The 24,526-nt window shown below is 32.0% G+C and overlaps 1 pseudogene; it reads left to right on the top strand.

The window, feature by feature from the left end:
• The window catches only part of LOC139857819 (protein S-acyltransferase 8-like), a 51,121-nt pseudogene that overhangs the window by 7,552 nt on the left and 19,043 nt on the right, over window positions 1-24,526 (top strand).

Below are 24,526 nucleotides of genomic sequence, written 5' to 3' on the forward strand. Positions count from 1 at the left end.
TCGAAGTCCAGACTTACGAATGTATCCTAACAACTTATCAGTTAGACACACTAATGCAAGACCTGGTTCACTAGGACCAACGCTCTGATACCAACTGTGACGATCGCTCCAAATCTATATGGACGAACACGTCATTCATCGATTTCATTGCGAGGTATTTGACCTCTATATGATACGTTTTGTAAACATTGCATTCTTTTGAAAAGGCACACCATAAATGTATATTTAAATCAAAGGTTTTCGACATCTGATGATTTCTACATATAGACAATCACCATAATAATAGTTTACAATAGTACTTCCGTTGACAATGCAGTCAAAATAAGATACATGGTGATGATTTGGTGAATGCAACGTTTCCTCGAAAAATATGCCATGTAAGACTCCATGCACATAGCTTGTATAACATATAAGCAAACAGCGGAAGACTTCTAGGGAACCTGAGAATAAACATGCTAACAAGTGTCAACACAAAGGTTGGTGAGTTCATAGTTTTATTGTTTCATATAATCTGTATATAAAGGTGGATCACAAGATTTCAGTTGTTTCATCCAGAAACATTTATCAATAGATTCTGCATAACAGAGCACCCTGGTAACTAAGCTTTAACGTTATAATGATAAATACCCCATTCGTTTTAATACACGTAAACCAACGTGTCCTAAACTCAAATAACACACGTCCGTTAAAAGGCTAGCGCTCTAGCTCTGACAGGGATGTCAAGCCTTATGGATCCATATCTAATATTCGCATTCACCGGTTCAAAAACCAATGATTAAATGTTACCGTGCTAAAGGGAATCTTTATGCCGTTATATAACCCACACATATGTAAAGTTTAAGTACTCGTGTCAAGTAAGTAAAACATAAAAAGCGCATGTATTCTCAGTCCCAAAAATAGTATAAGTAAAAAGGGAAGCTATAACTCACCTTAGCAGCAAAAAAAGTTGTTCACCGAAATGTGACCGAAACTCGGAATACCAAATAATCGTAGATCTCAACCTAGAGAACATATGTTGGTCAATAAATATCTATCAAGCTAGGTCAGGTCATAGTGTATCACAATCCTAATGCTCGAGATCGACATACAAAAGTTATCCAAAGTTGTTTCAAAAAGTCATTCTGACTTAATACAATAGTTTGAATGATCATGGCAATCGAATCATTTTAATATTTCACATAGTTTCCAAATTCTTGTAAAATTAAACTATAGTTTTTATAAGGCTTTAAAATATGATAAAACAATCAGTTTTGACAATTGTTCAACAAAATGAGACGTACCTTATATACGGATTCATTTACTCGGTTGGTAATATTCAAAAATCCAATTTATCAATCTTACAAACAAGTTGTTTAAATATTAATTGCAAATTCAAAAGTAATTTTAATTAACGTCAGTCATAATTCAGTTGATTATATCTTTTAATCCGTTTATCGAAACTATTCGATATCTAAATGAAAAGTTATTAATTTTTCGCCAGATTTCCGAAAACATGTATATCATACACCTTTTACCAGTAATATATGTATTTAATTCGTGATTTATTATAAACTGTTTAACGACAAAATTTAACATACAAACATGTATAAATATATATACTCTAGCACTAGACATGTATACACTATTAATTTATAAAAGATAAAATATAAATGCTTATGATTCAATATTGTGATTCAATATTTCAGAAAAGTACGTAGACGTAACGGAGATGATAAACACTAGGTTTGACTTTACGAGCATAACCCTTAAACAATACGCATAACCTCCCTTAGTAATAACCCATAATTTCCTTAGCTTTATCCCGTATGAAAACCCATTTTAAAAGTGACACGCTCATGACCTCGTCGCAGTATTTTATGTATAATACTAATTAATAATAATCATAAGATTATTAATAATAATATTATTTTTAATAATAATAATAATAATAATAATAATAATAATAATAATAATAATAATATAAATAATAATAATAATATAAGTAGAGAGGATAGAGAGAAAGAAGGATACATTCGGCCAGAAAACATCGAGCTTTATAGTACTTGGCCTGAAAATCAACCCCATGCGATTGCATGGGATTTTAGTGCAATTCTCATGCACTTGCATGAGCTCATGCACTTGCATGGGTTTTATGCCTATTTCCCATGCGATCGCATGGCCGTCAGATCCAGCTCACATATTTTTTGTTTTCTTGTTTGCCGACATAATTAAATATAATATATATAATATATATAATTTAAATAATTAATTATATATTATATTAAATTCATGTGCATAGTTGACTTGTAATTTTCGTTCTGATGACTCGTACGTTGTCACTCGACTTATGTCCCAGTTCCGGTTTCTCGAACGCATTTTCGTACGCTTAGAAAACTCGTAATTTACGTTTTGTGACTCGTACCTTTGTCAAAATATAGCCTTAAATTATCCATAAACTATACCACTCAAAGTATATCTCAATCTTTCGAGTGTTTTGGTCATTTACTTCTATAAATCATTGTCTTGTTATTTATTAATATAATAATATTTATCAAACGTTTCATAACCAAGTTAATATCTATTCTCAATATTTATAAACACGTTTTAAAATACATATCGCAAGTTATTCATATAATTAATTCTTAAAAATTAATATTCTAATTATTGTATGTGTCCAAATTACGTTATTTAAACAAACACTTTATCATTTATTCCGAATACCGTTAAAAAGGAATAATTTCTCAAATCAGTGTGGTCCTCACAACAGAGACACGTAATAATATCATAATCATTAAGAGACTTAATAAATATCTTTTAATTCAATCGTTTGGCATTATCTTTTAACTCCGTAGTTAAATATATCAATCAGATAATCAAACCAATAAGTTTAATGCACAGTATCATATACTCAACACTTTGTTACGTTTTCAAGTTATAGTATATGTATCTATTTACATATAATTGTTCGCGAATCGTTGAGAACAATTAAATAGTTCAAAATTTTGTGATTCAACTTCATAGACTTTGCTTATCGTGTCGAAAATGTTAATCATACAAGATTAAGTTTAAATTTGATCAGAATTTTCCGGGTCATCACAGTACCTACCCGTTAAAGAAATTTCGTCCCAAAATTTGAGTGAGGTCGTCATGGCTAAAAATAAAAATGTTTTCATGACGAATATGAGTCGATAAATAGAGTTTTATCACCGTTGAATAATATGGATAAAACAATCTGATTACTCGAAGCGTATGAGGGAAATTATTGTAATAGAATGAAATGGATAATAGAGATGCGTCTTATCTCTTGATGTAGTAACGATTGATTTCCGAAATTTAAGGAATAGCAAATCTTCATAATCTTAATAAGATTTGATTCTTCAAAATTTAAGGAAATTAGGATTTTCTTTGATTAAATGCGTAATCTGCCTTGATTGCTATGTCTGATATTTCGCTATAAATTGTCCTCTTCCGTTTCATTTATTTTCACCACTCCTATAATCTTCTCCCTTATTTCATACTTCCAAAAGATTGTGAAATGCTTCATCCAGTTCTGATTCTTGATATACTCCTAACCTTCATATCTGTCATCCTTCTCTTTCATTTACCACCGGAGGATTTTATTTACTTTTACTTTTATCTTGGGGTTATAGTGTTATTAATTTTCCCGTGTCTTTACGTTGCAATACGTATTGATATACACGGTTTGTAAATTTTCAGGGTTGTTATTGGGCTTTATATTCTCCATTATATTTAGGGGCTTCATGTTTTTGTTTTCTCTTCCCGACTTCAAGTCAAGCGAATAATGGTCCAGAATTCGTAGGTATGGAGTTTCGAATGATCATAATATACAAAGTAGAAAGGAAAGGTAATAACACGATTTGATTTGTTAAATTACCAGAATATCTGGAAAAGACCGAATCATCAAGAAATATATTTTCTTGATATATTTAGAGATTTTATAGAATAAAAGAGTTATGTAACATGGTTCATGATGAGGGTGGAATCTGTGAACCTTTATCACGTTCCATTAGAAACTCAGCATGACTTACTGTAATATAATCACGTTGATCAAGTGTCATTATATTATACTAATTCATGCTTCAGTTCCCAACACTACTTCAAAACATTCATATTTTAAACTTGAAGGTTTCAGAATTTAGAAACTAAAATAGTTTCTTTTATGATGTAATACAGATAGCGCGAAGAGATGAATGATTTCAGATAAGAATAGTTATGAAAATATCTTCAGAAATATTGAGGATATTTATAATGAAAGATATGATGATATCTTAGAATATTTAAGATAAGATGATGATGAAGAATATTATCCGTAAAGGTTTTAGAGTAAGGAGCAAGGTATTTACTAAGGATTTCAGCAGACACTGAATTATTTGAATTCTTTGAAGGCAGGTTCAGTCTTTGTGATTTATCCACAACCGCCTTCATACTTTGCTCAATCCGTTTTTCAGTTCCAAAACCTTCTCTTTTTCTCAGCTTTACCACCATACTATTCTTTATCATCAAACTTTTGACTGTTAAAGTCGTTTACAGTTTTTGCTGCTTCATCAGCATTATTCCAATTTCAGAGAACTAGTTCATAGTTTGGGATGTTTTTCAGAAACTTCACATTCAAAGTATGTAAATCCAGGAGGTAGACGTTATATATACACATATAACTGTTGGAGTAGACGTGCTGCAAAATTTTAAAATACTGATTGCTAGTTCCCGATAATTCGTATGGCAATTCTCGTTACAAGATGCAGATGAGTAAATGATAGGGCTTCAATGAGTATAAAGATTTTTCGGAAGGTCAAAGATCAATGAAGTTGTTGGTAAATTTACTGCTAATGTGGTGGAACATAAAAGGTTTCCCAGTAACAAAAACGTATATGCCAAAGTTACAAGTTTGAAAGGTCATCGTTGACTGGTTGAATGGTTGATAATACTGGATACTTTGAAAAGGAATTGCAAGGTTATCTTTGGTAAAAACAATACTAAAGGATCTTTCACAGTTTTGAAGTCAACGTATAGCTTTGAAAGATGTAGAGATCTAAGAATGATTTCACCGGTTCAGAGTTATGACTTGGATTCTGATCCGTCAATATCAGAATATGTAATTGAATTTGTATGAAATGATTGTGTATCACTTGTGAAGATAGTGAGTATAGTTAATGATTTTTGAATCAAAGTTGAAGAATGTATAGTGTAACATATTAATTGTGAACTTATATATTTTCCCCGGGTATTACCTACCCATTAAAGATTTCACAAGTAATATTTTGTACAAAAGAATTTTTTTATTACCGTCTCTATGAAAATATATGTATGTATATTTTCTTCAGATGTAATACAGATTTAATGAGTTAATATCATATTAAACTCATTTGATTTTCGGCTTGAATTAGAATTGAATAATCTCTAAAACATTAGAGATTACATAATCTTCGCGGAGTATTTCATTAATGAAATCAATACTTCATTATTTATTCTTATTGATATTCCTTGGTGAAGGATGTTGATGCCTGTGGAATTTTTGTGAACCTTACAAGGCACATATTATGTTTTCTAGAAAGTTTCGAGTACATAGAAAATAAAAATGTAAAATCAATTATGTAATTGAATAATACACTTGATTTATTATGAAATGGAATTCATTGAGTTGAAACAGAGATTGTAGTTAACGAATGTTAAGTTGTTAACAAAGGATGTACATCATAGCATATTAGTAATATGAATTTAACCGAGTAATATTTACCCTTTTTCAATTCATACATAATAGCTTAGTACGAAGAGATTTATGATGGTTTTAAAATTTATATATATAAGATATACATATAAATTCTTTAGAGGAATTGAGTTAATACTTCATAACTCATTGATACAATATACTCGTTTTTGACTCGTATGATGTCCACGGTGCTTTCTTGAACTGACGGAGCTTGTGGTGCTACAGGTGTGGTTGGTGTAGGTGATACTCCCTGGTATCTATGGTGCGTATGACGTTGATGTTCGATGTACAGATCGTGATGTTGAGGCGAGTGATGGTGGTATTGTTTTTGCTGTTGGTACTGCTTGTGGTACCTGTGTAGTAGATGTGAGCCTAGCTTCCAAATCGAACACCGTCATCTCCAGGGTTTCTACTTTACGCTCGAGTCTATGAATTAGTTCTACCCATTCTTCTGTAAGGGTTGTCAATTCTTGATATTTAGTTTGAAGTCTCCTAACTTCTTCCAATAATCCTATCTGATTAGAATTCGGGAGTAGAGGACGAATACTATCTTTAACTACATCGAGTCGACCTTCGAGGCGGAAAATCCTTGCGAAAAGAGTGAAAACGGTGTTGCGAACAGGTTCGCCGGTAAGCGGATCGAGTACTCCGACGTTAGGTGGTAAATTCGGCTCGTGGTATGGAGTACCTTCTTCATTTCTCCATAAGGTAAGTATTTCGCGAACCCATCCCCATTTTCTAAAGAAATCACGGTAGTTGATCGGTCAGTGCGCTCCCGTCACGCTGTCTTCGGAGCTGGAGGAACTTGGTCTATTCGAAGAGGCCATCTTACGTGATCACAGAAAGTTATGAAACGATTCTCGATATGAATTGAGGGTTGAATACTGGATGATATCTCCGTCTTCCCGCATACGTATATATAGTAAAAAGATTCCGTAATTTACGGAGGGAAATTCGAAAAGCGCCAAATAAGATCCACTATAGTAGATATGATAGGATATGATTTGTCTATACACCGTGTATGCAATAAATGTAAAAACACGTGTCAAGACTTAAGTTTGATAAATAGGTAATTTTCGACAAGAAATGATAAGCAAAACTTTTGACATGCAGACACAGTCGAAGTCCAGACTTACGAATGTATCCTAACAACTTATCAGTTAGACACACTAATGCAAGACCTGGTTCACTAGGACCAACGCTCTGATACCAACTGTGACGATCGCTCCAAATCTATATGGACGAACACGTCATTCATCGATTTCATTGCGAGGTATTTGACCTCTATATGATACGTTTTGTAAACATTGCATTCTTTTGAAAAGGCACACCATAAATGTATTTTTAAATCAAAGGTTTTTGACATCTGATGATTTCTACATATAGACAATCACCATAATAATAGTTTACAATAGTACTTCCGTTGACAATGCAGTCAAAATAAGATACATGGTGATGATTTGGTGAATGCAACGTTTCCTCGAAAAATATGCCATGTAAGACTCCATGCACATAGCTTGTATAACATATAAGCAAACAGCGGAAGACTTCTAGGGAACCTGAGAATAAACATGCTAACAAGTGTCAACACAAAGGTTGGTGAGTTCATAGTTTTATTGTTTCATATAATCTGTATATAAAGGTGGATCACAAGATTTCAGTTGTTTCATCCAGAAACATTTATCAATAGATTCTGCATAACAGAGCACCCTGGTAACTAAGCTTTAACGTTATAATGATAAATACCCCATTCGTTTTAATACACGTAAACCAACGTGTCCTAAACTCAAATAACACACGTCCGTTAAAAGGCTAGCGCTCTAGCTCTGACAGGGATGTCAAGCCTTATGGATCCATATCTAATATTCGCATTCACCGGTTCAAAAACCAATGATTAAATGTTACCGTGCTAAAGGGAATCTTTATGCCGTTATATAACCCACACATATGTAAAGTTTAAGTACTCGTGTCAAGTAAGTAAAACATAAAAAGCGCATGTATTCTCAGTCCCAAAAATAGTATAAGTAAAAAGGGAAGCTATAACTCACCTTAGCAGCACAAAAAGTTGTTCACCGAAATGTGACCGAAACTCGGAATACCAAATAATCGTAGATCTCAACCTAGAGAACATATGTTGGTCAATAAATATCTATCAAGCTAGGTCAGGTCATAGTGTATCACAATCCTAATGCTCGAGATCGACATACAAAAGTTATCCAAAGTTGTTTCAAAAAGTCATTCTGACTTAATACAATAGTTTGAATGATCATGGCAATCGAATCATTTTAATATTTCACATAGTTTCCAAATTCTTGTAAAATTAAACTATAGTTTTTATAAGGCTTTAAAATATGATAAAGCAATCAGTTTTGACAATTGTTCAACAAAATGAGACGTACCTTATATACGGATTCATTTACTCGGTTGGTAATATTCAAAAATCCAATTTATCAATCTTACAAACAAGTTGTTTAAATATTAATTGCAAATTCAAAAGTAATTTTAATTAACGTCAGTCATAATTCAGTTGATTATATCTTTTAATCCGTTTATCGAAACTATTCGATATCTAAATGAAAAGTTATTAATTTTTCGCCAGATTTCCGAAAACATGTATATCATACACCTTTTACCAGTAATATATGTATTTAATTCGTGATTTATTATAAACTGTTTAACGACAAAATTTAACATACAAACATGTATAAATATATATACTCGAGCACTAGACATGTATACACTATTAATTTATAAAAGATAAAATATAAATGCTTATGATTCAATATTGTGATTCAATATTTCAGAAAAGTACGTAGACGTAACGGAGATGATAAACACTAGGTTTGACTTTACGAGCATAACCCTTAAACAATACGCATAACCTCCCTTAGTAATAACCCATAATTTCCTTAGCTTTATCCCGTATGAAAACCCATTTTAAAAGTGACACGCTCATGACCTCGTCGCAGTATTTTATGTATAATACTAATTAATAATAATCATAAGATTATTAATAATAATATTATTTTTAATAATAATAATAATAATAATAATAATATAAATAATAATAATAATATAAGTAGAGAGGATAGAGAGAAAGAAGGATACATTCGGCCAGAAAACATCGAGCTTTATAGTACTTGGCCTGAAAATCAACCCCATGCGATTGCATGGGATTTTAGTGCAATTCTCATGCACTTGCATGAGCTCATGCACTTGCATGGGTTTTATGCCTATTTCCCATGCGATCGCATGGCCGTCAGATCCAGCTCACATATTTTTTGTTTTCTTGTTTGCCGACATAATTAAATATAATATATATAATATATATAATTTAAATAATTAATTATATATTATATTAAATTCATGTGCATAGTTGACTTGTAATTTTCGTTCCGATGACTCGTACGTTGTCACTCGACTTATGTCCCAGTTCCGGTTTCTCGAACGCATTTTCGTACGCTTAGAAAACTCGTAATTTACGTTTTGTGACTCGTACCTTTGTCAAAATATAGCCTTAAATTATCCATAAACTATACCACTCAAAGTATATCTTAATCTTTCGAGTGTTTTGGTCATTTACTTCTATAAATCATTGTCTTGTTATTTATTAATATAATAATATTTATCAAACGTTTCATAACCAAGTTAATATCTATTCTCAATATTTATAAACACGTTTTAAAATACATATCGCAAGTTATTCATATAATTAATTCTTAAAAATTAATATTCTAATTATTTTATGTGTCCAAATTACGTTATTTAAACAAACACTTTATCATTTATTCCGAATACCGTTAAAAAGGAATAATTTCTCAAATCAGTGTGGTCCTCACAACAGAGACCCGTAATAATATCATAATCATTAAGAGACTTAATAAATATCTTTTAATTCAATCGTTTGACATTATCTTTTAACTCCGTAGTTAAATATATCAATCAGATAATCAAACCAATAAGTTTAATGCACAGTATCATATACTCAACACTTTGTTACGTTTTCAAGTTATAGTATATGTATCTATTTACATATAATTGTTCGCGAATCGTTGAGAACAATTAAATAGTTCAAAATTTTGAGATTCAACTTCATAGACTTTGCTTATCGTGTCGAAAATGTTAATCATACAAGATTAAGTTTAAATTTGATCAGAATTTTCCGGGTCATCACAACCCATGTCATTAATTTTTGCATAGCTTAAAGCTTATGTTTATTTCCATGTTGGAATTTTGTTAGTTCTTGAATACTATCACGACCTTTATATTATCCTTTTAGCCTTCTTTTGCGCTTATCTGATTATTATATTTTTTTAATTCAGAAATTTTTTCTTGGAGGGAGATTGATATTTGGTCCCGATGCCAAGTCACTGCTTGCCACTTTTTCATTGATTGTTATTCCGGTTATTGTTTTCTGTATATTTGTTGTGAGATATCTTCGTCATGAATTCCCATCATATAATGCAGGATATGCCATTCCTGTAGCAGCAATCGTATTAACAATCTACGTTCTTCCTCTTAATCCCTCAAAGTTGAAAATATTAAATATATGTTTTTTCAATACCAATGAATTTAATAAATCTTTGTGAATGCAATATAGCTTCCTTCAAAAGCGCAAGATTTAGTGACCCGAACTTTTCCATGTTTATATATATTAGATGAAATTGATATTTACATGATTAAGTGTTTCCATCATGTTAAGCAATCAAACTTGGTAAGACTTGATTAACTGAAATAGGTTTCATATAGACAATTGACCACCCAAGTTGACCGGCGATTCACGAACGTTAAAACTCGTAAAAATGACATGACGATATATATATGGGTATACATATTGTTAACATGAGATTATGACAAGTAAGTATCTCCATAAGTATATTAACAATGAGTTATATACATAAAAACAAGACTACTAACTTAAGAATTTCGAAACGAGACATATATGTAGCGATTATCGTTGTAACGACATTTAAATGTATATATATCATATTAAGATATATTAATATATCATAATATCATGATAATATAATAATTTAACATCTCATTAGATATAATAAACAATGGGTTAACAATATTAAATGAGATCGTTAACTTAAAGGTTTCAAAACAACACTTACATGTAACGACTAACGATGACTTAACGACTCAGTTAAAATGTATATACATGTAGTGTATTTAGATGTATTAATATACTTTTGGAAGACTTCAAGACATATATCAAAACACTCATACTTAACGAAAATGGTTACAGTTACATTCCCATTCTTTTTTCATCAAGAATTCTAGTCGTATTCATACCCGTAATATACACAGCTTAAAGACGTACTTACTATGGGTATATACCAATAGGAACTAGCATGGGATTCCACTCTTGATTATGTCATACATGACTAATCAATTTTAACTTCTACCATGAACTAGTCAACTAACTAGAACTCCTTTTAACCCCACTCACCACTCACCACTTACCACTCATCATTCACTCCATTTCACTTCCAGTTCTCTTTCTAATTCTCTCTCAACACACACACACACACACACACACACACACACACACACACTTATGAATGAATTTTACCAGTAGCTAATCATCATCTTCATCAAAAATTACTTCAAGAATCAAGCTATAATCATCTTAGGAAGAACACTTCAAGAACACTTCAAAAATCCTTTCAAGTTTACTAGTTTACATCCAAGCTTTCTAATCCATTCCAAGTAATCATTTAAGATCACAAAACCTTTGTTATTTACAGTAGGTTATCTTTCTTATTCAAGGTAATATTCATATTCAAACTTTGATTCAATTTCTATAACTATAAACTATCTTAATTCAAGTAAAAATCTTACTTGAACTTGTTTTTGTGTCATGATCCTACTTCAAGAACTTTCAAGCCATCCAAGATCCTTTGAAGCTAGCTCATTTCTTGTCACTTCCAGTAGGTTTACCTACTAAACTTGAGGTAGTAATGATGTTCATAACATCATTTGATTCATATATATAAAACTATCTTATTCGAAGGTTTAAACTCGTAATCACTAGAACATAGTTTAGTTAATTCTAAACTTGTTCGCAAAAAAAAGTTAATCCTTCTAACTTGACTTCTAAAATCAACTAAACACATGTTATATATCTATATTATATGCTAACTTAATGATTTGAAACCGAAAAACACGAAAAACACCGTAAAACCGGATATACGCCGTCGTAGTAACACCGCGGGCTGTTTTGGGTTAGTTAATTAAAAACTATGATAAACTTTGATTTAAAAGTTGTACTTCTGGGAAAATGATTTTTTTATGAACATGAAACTATATCCAAAAATCATGGTTAAACTCAAAGTGGAAGTATGTTTTCCAAAATGGTCATCTAGACGTCGTTTTTTTCGACTGAAATGACTACCTTTACAAAAACGACTTGTAACTTATGTTTCTGACTATAAATATATACTTTTTCTGTTTAGATTCAATAAGTAGAGTTCAATATGAAACCATATCAATTTGATTCACTCAAAACGGATTTAAAACGAAAAAGTTATGGGTAAAACAAGATTGGTTTTTTTTTATTGTTGTAGCTACGGGAAATATTGTAACAATTCTATACAAATCATAACTTAACAAACTTATATTGTATTATTCATGTATTCTAATATATATTATGTAATCTTGGGATACCATAGACACGTATACAATGTTTTGACATATCATATCGACCCATCTATATAATATATTTTGGAACAACCATAGACACTCTATATGCAGTAATGTTGGAGTTAGCTATACAGGGTTGAGGTTGATTCCAAAATAATATATATAGTTTGAGTTGTGATCTAGCCTGAGGCTTGTATACACTGGGTCGTGGATTGATCCAAGATAATTTATATTTATTTATTTATGTACATCTAACTGTGGACAACTAGCTGTAGGTTACTAACGAGGACTGCTGACTTAACAAACTCAAATCATTAAAACGTAATAAAAAATGTTGTAAATATATTTTGATCATACTTTGATATATATGTACATATTTGTATAGGTTCCTGAATCGATCAGTGGCCAAGTCTTACTTCGCGACGAAGTAAAAATCTGTGAAAGTGAGTTATAATCCCACTTTTAAAATCTAATATTTTAGGATGAGAATACATGCAACTTTATAAATGTTTTACGAAATAGACACAAGTAAATGAAACTACATTATATGGGTGAATGATCGAAGCCGAATATGCCCCTTTTTAGCTTGGTAGCCTAAGAATTTGGGAACAGACCCCCAAATTGACGCGAATCCTAAAGATAGATCTATCGGGCCCAACAAGCCCGATTCTGGAATTTGGAATGCTTTAGTACTTCGAAATTATCATGTCCGATGGGTGTCCCGGAATGATGGGCATATTCTATATGCATCTTGTTAATGTCGGTTACCAGGTGTTCACTATATGAATGATTTTTATCTCTATGTATGGGATGTATTAAAATATGAAATCTTGTGGTCTATTATTATGATTTGATAATATATAGGTTAAACCTATAACTCACCAACATTTTTGCTGACGTTTTAAGCATATTTATTCTCAGGTGATTATTAAGAGCTTCCGCTGTTGCATACTAAAATAAGGACAAGATTTGGAGTCCATGCTTGTATGATATTGTGTAAAAACTGCATTCAAGAAACTTATTTTTGATGTAATATATTCTTATTGTAAACCATTATGTAATGGTCATGTGTAAACAGTATATTTTAGATTATCATTATTTGATAATCTACGAAATGCTTTTTAAACCTTTATCGATAAAATAAAGGTTATGTTTGTTTTAAAAATGAATGCAGTCTTTGAAAAAAGTCTCATATAGAGGTCAAAACCTCGCAACGAAATCAATTAATATGGAACGTTTATAATCAATATGAACGGGTCATTTCAGTTGGTATCCGAGCATTGGTCTTAGAGAACCAGAAATTTGCATTAGTGTGTCTTATCGAGTTTGTTAAGATACATTAGTGAGTCTGGACTTCGACCGTGTTTTCTTTAAAAACGATTGCTTAACACTTTTGTTGGAAACTATATATTATTAACATGTAAATATTATGTGATATATTAACCTCTTGATGTGTTTGATATTGTGTGATAGATGTCTACCACTAGTACAAATCCCATCGATTCACCTAATAATAATGAAGAGTCGAATATATTTTGGGAAGATTCACAAATTTCCGAAGAAGAACCGGAAGAGGAGGAATCGGAAGAAGAGGAACCGGAAGAAGAAGAACCGGAAGAGGAGGAACCGGAAGAGGAAGAGGTTCCGGAGGAAGAAATATCGATACCTACAGTAATTCGATTAAATAAAAGAAAATCCTCAGCCAACGGACCAAAGTTAATAATGGTCAATGGTGTTTTCGCCGAGGAAGCAAAATATTGGGAAGATTACCAATTTTTCGATGAATCGGATCCCGATGAGGATTCCGATGATGTTATAGAAATTACCTCGACCCAATTTAATAAAGCGAAAGAAAATAATAAGGGAAAAGGTATAAAAATAGAGAAACCCGATTCCAACCCCGATGAACTTTATATGTATCGGCAACATCCGTATTTCCTAAAATGTAACAATGACCCGGGAACCTCTAAACCACCAGGTTTTTCTAAACCATTGTGGAAAACGACGGCTCGTATTAGAGGAACACCATATATTCCTAGAAAATTAGGAAAACGAACCAAGTCCGAAGAAGAAGAAACCAGTGATTCAGATTAGAGGGTTGTAATCATGTTGTGTATGTATTGTAGTGTGCTTGTACTTTTATGTTCTATGTAAAAATTGTTTGTATTGTTTGTTAATTATCTTTTATGAATCTAATCCTTGTCTATTTTACAGTATAAAAACAAAATGGACGTTAAGGGTAGACAACCGAATATTTTAGAAGACCTACCAGAGGATATGATTGAGGAAATCTTGTCTAGAGTCGGTCAGAGTTCATCAGCACATTTAGTTATGGCGAAATTAACTTGTCAAACATTTGAAAGACTTTCCGGAAATGCCTTAGTTTATAAAAGGCTTTCCTTTGATAGATGGGGTATATCACATTGGGGAGACCGTAAGCTACGCCGTGTTTTCTTTAAAGCATTAAATGCGGGGAACCCAAATGCAATTTTACGATACGGGTTACGAACCTATTTTGACTCAACATATCCCAATATAGGATTTCGTAAGTTAGAAAGAGCTTCTAACATGCAACATAAAGAAGCATGTTATACTTATGGGTTAGTGATGTTCGCTTCTTATCAAAGTGAGAAAAAGAATATCGGGTTATAACTTTTAAATAAAACATTCCCACAAGTGACGGACTCAGTAGTTGGGGTAAGAAACAAGGTTTTTAGATTGCTACGAGGCTGTTGGGCATTACGAAACCCTCGTCCTTTTGACGACATTACAACATGCTGCCTAGCCAATGGTCATAACGGTTACTTTCCACAAGACCAAGGATGGGAAGTCGTCTTAGTAAAACCTGAATGCATGACTTGTTTCTGGACTTATGAATTACGTGTCTTTATTTCCTTTGCTGAACAACTTGCGTACTAACTAGTTTTATCTTCAAAACTGTTCTGTATCAAAGTGTACTATATTTCATGTTATATGTAATATAGCGAAGTTGTATGTTTGAAGAATAATTGTATGTGATATATTATTAAAATCAGTTTTTCATATGGAATTGTAGTAGTTGAATTGTATATTAGCTACTAAGTATGAACTTAACGGGTAGGTAGTACCCGAATTTAAACTTATAAAATGCTAATATGAAGAAAAAGCTTTTATAAATAATTTCATATAATGCTACGAGATACTATTGACTACTCTTAAATTCTATATGATTAACTCAATTCTTTTGGCTATTTTTTGAAGGAAATGGCACCGGCGACTCGTCAGTATTTGAACATGAGCGAGGAAGACTTCCGTGTTTTCCTTGCAGCAAACATAGCCGCAGTACAGGCTGCGATGCAAAATAACAATAACTCTGGATCTAGCAGTGGAATTAATTCCACAAGAAATCGTTTAGGGAGCACCTACAAAGAATTCACTGCCTGCAAACCTTTGGAATTTGATGGAACCGAAGGACCAATTGGATTGAAACGGTGGACCGAGAAAGTCGAATCGGTGTTTGCCATAACTAAGTGTATTGAAGAGGATAAAGTTAAGTACGCTGCGCATACCTTCACAGGTACTGCGTTAACGTGGTGGAACACCTATCTTGAACAGGTAGGACAAAATGCTGCTTACGCACTACCTTGGTCCGCATTCAAGCAATTGATGAAAGAGCAGTACCGTCCTAGAAACGAAGTCAATAAGCTCAAGGTAGAGCTTAGAGAGTTACGAACACAAGGGTTCGACATTACCACATATGAACGACGATTCACAGAGTTGTACCTATTACGTCCAGGAACGTTCGAAGATGAAGAAGAGAAGATCGACGCGTTTATAAAAGGGTTACCAGTAAGGATTCAAGAAGATGTGAGTTCACACGAGCCCGCTTCCATACAAAAGGCAAGTCGAATGGCTCATAAACTCATAAATCAGATTGAAGGAAGAATTAATGAGCAGGCGGCCGAAGAAACCAACACGAAACAACTCAAGAGAAAGTGGGAAGAAACCAGTGACAAGGGTCACCAATACAACAACAACAACAATTACAACTACAACCGCAACAATAATCGCAACAATAACCGCAATCCTAACAATAACTACAACAAACGTCCCAACAACAACAACAACTACAACAACCGTTCCAATAACAATAACAATCCCAACAACAACCTCAATAACAACAACGGCAACAAAAACCAAAAATGCCAAAGGTGTGAAGAGTACCACCAGAATGGCTGTACATAACACTTTCCGCGTCTCGAATTTGAAGAAATGTTTTGCTAAAGAAGATCTCACTATTCCGTTAGACGAAATTCAAATCAACAAAAAACTTCAATTCATCGAAGAACCCGTCGAAATAATGGATCGTGAGGTTAAAAGACTTAAGCAAAACAAGATGCCAATTGTTAAGGTTCGATGGAATGCTCGTAGAGGAGCCGAGTTCACCTGGGAACGAGAAGATCAGAAGAAGAAGAAATACCCGCACTTATTTCCAGAAGATACGTCAACACCTCCAACTACTTAAAATTTCGGGACGAAATTTATTTAACGGGTAGGTACTGTAGTGACCCGAACTTTTCCATGTTTATATATATTAGATGAAATTGATATTTACATGATTAAGTGTTTTCAACATGTTAAGCAATCAAACTTGTTAAGACTTGATTAACTAAAATAGGTTTCATATAGACAATTGACCACCCAAGTTGACCGGCGATTCACGAACGTTAAAACTCGTAAAAACGACATGACGATATATATATATATATGGATATACATATTGTTAACATGAGATTATGATAAGTAAGTATCTCCATAAGTATATTAACAATGAGTTATATGCATAAAAACAAGACTACTAACTTAAGGATTTCGAAACGAGACATATATGTAACGATTATCGTTGTAACGACATTTAAATGTATATATATCATATTAAGATATATTAATATATCATAATATCATGATAATATAATAATTTAACATCTCATTAGATATAATAAATAATGGGTTGACAATATTAAATGAGATCGTTAACTTAAAGGTTTCAAAACAACACTTACATGTAACGACTAACGATGACTTAACGACTCAGTTAAAATGTATATACATGTAGTGTATTTAGATGTATTAATATACTTTTGGAAGACTTCAAGACATATATCAAAACACTCATACTTAACGAAAATGGTTACAGTTACATTCCCATTCTTTTTTCATCAAGAATTCTAGTCGTATTCATACCCGTATTATACACAGCTTCAAGACGTACTTACTATGGGTATATACCAATAGGAACTAGCATGGGATTCCACTCTTGATTATGTCATACATGACTAATCCATTTTAACTTCTACCATGAACTAGTCAACTAACTAGAACTCCTTTTAACCCCACTCACCACTCACCACTTACCACTCATCATTCACTCCATTTCACTTCCAATTCTCTTTCTAATTCTCTCTCAACACACACACATACTTATGAATGAATTTTGCCAGTAGCTAATCATCATATTCATTAAAAATTACTTCAAGAATCAAGCTATAATCATCTTAGGAAGAACACTTCAAGAACACTTCGAAAATCCTTTCAAGTTTACTAGTTTACATCCAAGCTTTCTAATCCATTCCAAGTAATCATCTAAGATCAAGAAACCTTTGTTATTTATAGTAGGTTCTCTTTCTTATTCAAGGTAATATTCATATTCAAACTTTGATTCAATTTCTATAACTATAAACTATCTTAATTCAAGTAAAAATCTTACTTGAACTTGTTTTTGTGTCATGATCCTACTTCAAGAACTTTCAAGCCATCCAAGATCATTTGAAGCTAGATCATTTCTTGTCACTTCCAGTAGGTTTACCTACTAAACTTGAGGTAGTAATGATGTTCATAACATCATTCGATTCATATATATAAAACTATCTTATTCGAAGGTTTAAACTCGTAATCACTAGAACATAGTTTAGTTAATTCTAAACTTATTCGTAAACAAAAGTTAATCCTTCTAAATTGACTTCTAAAATCAACTAAACACATGTTATATATCTATATGATATGCTAACTTAATGATTTGAAACCGGAAAACACGAAAAACACCGTAAAACCGGATATACACCGTCGTAGTAACACCGCGGGCTGTTTTGGGTTAGTTAATTAAAAACTATGATAAAATTTGATTTAAAAGTTGTTCTTCTGGGAAAATGATTTTTTTATGAACATGAAACTATATCCAAAAATCATGGTTAAACTCAAAGTGGAAGTATGTTTTCCAAAATGGTCATCTAGACGTCGTTTTTTCGACTGAAATGACTACCTTTACAAAAACGACTTGTAACTTATGTTTCCGACTTAGATTCATAAAATAGAGTTCAATATGAAACCATAGCAATTTGATTCACTCAAAACGGATTTAAAACGAAGAAGTTATGGGTAAAACAAGATTGGTTTTTTTTTTATTGTTGTAGCTACGGAAAATATTGTAACAATTCTATACAAATCATAACTTAACAAACTTATATTGTATTATTCATGTATTCTAATATATATTATGTAATCTTGGGATACCATAGACACGTATACAATGTTTTAACATATCATATCGACCCATCTATATAATATATTTTGGAACAACCATAGACACTCTATATGCAGTAATGTTGGAGTTAGCTATACAGGGTTAAGGTTGATTCCAAAATAATATATATAGTTTGAGTTGTGATCTAGCCTGAGGCTTGTATACACTGGGTCGTGGATTGATCCAAGATAATTTATATTTATTTATTTCTGTACATCTAACTGTGGACAACTAGCTGTAGGTTACTAACGAGGACTGCTGACTTAACAAACTCAAATCATTAAAACGTAATAAAAAATGTTGTAAATATATTTTGATCATACTTTGATATATATGTACATATTTGTAGGTTCGTGAATCGATCAGTGGCCAAGTCTTACTTCGCGACGAAGTAAAAATCTGTGAAAGTGAGTTATAGTCCCACTTTTAAAGTCTAATATTTTGGGATGAGAATACATGCAAATTTATAAATGTTTTACGAAATAGACACAAGTAAATGAAACTACATTATATGGGTGAATGATCGAAGCCGAATATGCCCCTTTTTAGCTTGGTAGCCTAAGAATTTGGGAACAGACCCCCAAATTGACGCGAATCCTAAAGATAGATCTATCGGGCCCAACAAGCCCCATTCTGGAATTTGGAATGCTTTAGTACTTCGAAATTATCATGTCCGATGGGTGTCCCGGAATGATGGGGATATTCTATATGCATCTTGTTAATGTCGGTTACCAGGTGTTCACTATATGAATGATTTTTATCTCTGTGTATGGGATGTATTGAAATATGAAATCTTGTGGTCTATTATTATGATTTGATAATATATAGGTTAAACCTATAACTCGCCAACATTTTTGTTGACGTTTTAAGCATGTTTATTCTCAGGTGATTATTAAGAGCTTCCGCTGTTGCATACTAAAATAAGGACAAGATTTGGAGTCCATGCTTGTATGATATTGTGTAAAAACTGCATTCAAGAAACTTATTTTTGATGTAATATATTCTTATTGTAAACCATTATGTAATGGTCGTGTGTAAACAGTAAATTTTAGATTATCATTATTTGATAAACTACGTAATGCTTTTTAAACCTTTATCGATAAAATAAAGGTTATGTTTGTTTTAAAAATGAATGCAGTCTTTGAAAAACGTCTCATATAGAGGTCAAAACCTCGCAACGAAATCAATTAATATGGAACGTTTATATTCAATATGAACGGAAAATTTCAGTTGGTATCCGAGCGTTGGTCTTAGATGTGACGACCCGGAAATTTTCGACCAAATGTAAACTTTAATCTTTATATTATTCCAACACGATAAGCAAAGTTTGTTAAGTTAAATCTCAAGAATTTTAAACTGTGTTCATACATTCATTATAACCTCGACCAAATTCCGATGATTCACGAACCGTTATATATAAATAGATATGTATATGTATATATATATATATTATAACTTGAGAATATTAATAAAGTATTAAACGTATAATACTTTACACGAACGTATTTGTTTCAATATGATTTTCGATGAAATTAAAAAAAATATATTAAATGATTGAATTATCAGAAACATTAAATTATGATTACAAGTCTCTGTTGAGAGGTTCACTATGATTTGAGAAAATCTATTCCTCTTAACGATATTTAGAATAATTTGTAAAGCTATTTATAAATAAAAACAAAAAGTGTCATTTACGAAAGTTAGACAAAAGTTAGTGGAGAATTGGTTTCCATAATATTCTATTAATCTATTTTCAAACGTACAAAGACGTTTTCAGTTTAAAAAGAACTTTATTATTAAAACGTATATAACTTTTATAAATATCTAGAATCACTTTTGACAACTCATTACTTAACCAGTATAATAAATATAACGATTTTTATATTTTATTTCATTAAATATATATAACGATTTAAATTAATATTATATATATTTATACGCGTATTATACATACATAGTTTTTATACTTTTACTATACTTTAACTTTACCTTTACTTTACTTTTATTTTACTTTAACTTTAATAATTCATACTTTAATAATTTACTTTAATAATTCATACTTTAATAATTTACTTTAATAATTCACTTTAATAATTCATACTTTAATAATTCACTTTAATAATTCACTTTAATAATTCATACTTTAATAATTCACTTTAATAATTCATACTTTAATAATTCACTTTAATAATTCAAAAATCTATTATAAATAGAATTCAATAGGTTTCATTATTTCATAGAAACTTGAAAATATATTTCTCTAAACTCTCTCAATCGAATTACATATATATATTTTCTTTGTATTATTTCAAGATATTATTAGTATACATAAAATACTACGACGGAGTTATACTCAGACGATTTCAAAATAAGTTTTCAAACGGGATAGAGCTAAGGAAATTATGGGTTATAGCTATGGAGGTTATGGGTATTGATCGAGGGTAATTGCTCGTGAGGTCAACCTAACGTTTATCATTTTCGTTACGTCTACGTACTTTCCTGCAATATTGAATCACAATATTGATATGTTCGTGAATCTGAGACAAACCCTGCACTTGTTCAATGCCGTCATATACATAATTGCTACGAAATACAGTATTGTGAGTTTCATTTGCTCCCTTTTATATATATTTTTGGGACTGAGAATACATGCGCTGTTTTTATAAATGTTTTACGAAATAGGCACAAGTACTAAAACTAATTCTACGTGGGTTTAAACCAGAAATATACCCTTAGCTTGGTAACATTAAACTACTTGTCTATGTACGGTAGGCGCGAATCCTAAAGATAGATCTATTGGGCCTGACAAACCCCATCCTGACTATGGGATGCTTTAGTACTTCGAGGTTATTTTAAACACACCTGATCTGGTGTACTTCAGAGGGTAAAACATGAACGTTAAGGCTTGTTACCGGGTGCCTACAACTTATAGAATACTTTTATACACTTGCGAGTGTACATATATTTATAAACGGAAATCTTGTGGTCTATTAATATATTGAAATGATTGTTATGATAAACCTATGAACTCACCAACCTTTTGGTTGACACTTTAAAGCATGTTTATTCTCAGGTATTAAAGAAATCTTCCGCTGTGCATTAGCTCATTTTAAGGATATTACTTGGAGTCATTCATGGCATATTTTGAAAGATGTTGCATTCGAGTCATTGAGTTCATCAAGATTATTATTAAGCCAATTATAGTTGGATGTATTATGAAATGGTGTGCATGCCGTCAACTTTCGTTGTAAAGAAAGTTTGTCTTTTAAAAACGAATGCAATGTTTGTAAAATGTATCATATAGAGGTAAAATACCTTGCGATGTAATCAATTATTGTGAATCGTTTATAATGTATATGAATGGGTCATTTCAGTTGGTATCAGAGCGGTGGTCTTAGCGAACCAGGTCTGCATTAGTGTGTCTAACTGATAGTCGTTAGGATGCATTAGTGAGTCTGGACTTCGACCGTGTCTGCATGTCAAAAGTTTTGCTCATCATTTTTGTCGAAAATTACCTACTTATCATTCTTAGTCTAGACACATCTTATTACATTGATTGCATGAATAGTGTATAGACAAAATTTATATCTTAGCGTATCTGCTAATTCATATCTTAGCGTATCTGTTACTGTAAACTTTGAGTGAAATATTCCGTAAATTCCTCCGTAATCTACGAAACCTTTTGCTCTATATAATTAGAATACCACCCGATAGCCGGAAAATCATTTCATATCGAAAAATTCTTTATTCAATCGTACGAAATGGAATTCGTCATTAGTTCAAGTCCCTCGGATTCCGAAATGGAATCCCACTCAAGTTCCGAAAGCAGTGTGACCGGAATGGATCAACCAATTAGTCATCATCTATTCTTGATGAATTAGGGATGGGTTCGTAGCCTCCTTAATCATTGGAGACAAGAAGAAGGTGATCCCTTCCATCCACCACATTGCCCTCTTGGCGAAGAACCTGAAGCACTTACCGGCGAACCTATCTGAAACACCATTTTCTCTCTTATTTCTAGAGTATCTCGTCACGATTACATACTACACCAAATTCTAGATTTTATTTATCCGCTCGTCCAAACCGATAATCACCCCGGTGTAATAGAAGAAGTCAACGAGCTTCGCGCTCGGGTAGTGGCTTTGGAGAATATGGTGCAAAGGTTACAAACACCAGCAGCATAAACAGTACCACCATCAGCAACACCAATAGTACCATCACCACCACCAACAACAACATCCACATCCCACACCGCAACATCACAATCTGTATCTCAAACATCAACGTCATACGCCCTGTAAATATCCAGGAATATCAACAACAACAAACGATGAAGTATTAATTCATAAACTTCATTGAAGAGATATCTCTGCGGCAGTTATGTAATCTCCAAAATCTTAGAGATTATTTAATTCTGACCGTAAATCGGATGAGTGAACGGAGATGGTAGAGTAGAAACTTTGATCGAAAATGGTGCACGATTTACAAGCTAGAATTGTTTTACCAACAGCATCAACAGGACTGTAGCATCATCAACACAATCAGTACCGTCAGTATCGTCAGAATCAACAGCACCTGTAACATCACAAACTCTGTCAGTTCAAGATTTATTGTGGACATCATTACGAATCAACAACAAATATATTGTATCAACGAGTTATGAAGTATTAACTCATTTCCAATCGAAAGATTTATATGTATATTTTATATGTATAAATTTTTAAACCATAATAAATCTTCCCGTACTAAGCTATTATGTGTGAATCTTAACTACTCAGTTAATTCATATTACAAATATGCAATGATGTACGTCCTTCGTCCGCAACTTAACCATCGTTAATTACAATCTCTGTCTCAATTCAATAAAAATCCAATTCATAATAAATCAAGTGTATTATTCGAATATATGTTTGATTTTACACTTTCATCATCGATGTACTCGAAACTTTTCAAATAACATCATTCGTACCTTGCGAAGTTCACAAGAATTTCACGAAAACCAACAAATAACAAAGTAATGATTCATAATTTCAATACTATTGAAGAAATACTTATGCAATTTATAAAGTTTTAGGGATTACTCAATTCTAGTTCCAACCATAAAACAAACGAGTTTAATTTAATATTAACTCATTAAATCTATATTACATCTAAAGAAAATATACACATATATTTTCATAAAGACTGTAATAAACTTCTTTTGTACAAAATATTAATTGTGAAATTTTTTTAACGGGTAGGTAATATCCGAGAGATATATAAATTCACAATTAATATATTACATTTTTCGAAACTGATTCAGCAATCATCAACTATACTCCATACTTTCACAACAATATCCATTCTTTCATATAAATCAAAACAATCATACTCATTCAAATTCAATTACATATTCTGATTTTGAAATCGCATAATTCAATTCGAAATATAACCAGTATCATCACTCTTAGATTCCTATATCTTTCCAAGCTATACTTCGACTTCAAAACTGTGTTAGAACATCATATGTATTAACGATTACAATATGTGCTCAAACCCTACGAAATTCTTGAAGACACTTCAACAAAGGAACAATCGAGATGATGATCCAACCACATGTTACCCACAGTTAT

This window comes from Rutidosis leptorrhynchoides, chromosome 7 (genome assembly GCF_046630445.1).
Source record: "Rutidosis leptorrhynchoides isolate AG116_Rl617_1_P2 chromosome 7, CSIRO_AGI_Rlap_v1, whole genome shotgun sequence".
Classification (NCBI taxonomy): Eukaryota; Viridiplantae; Streptophyta; class Magnoliopsida; order Asterales; family Asteraceae; genus Rutidosis; species Rutidosis leptorrhynchoides.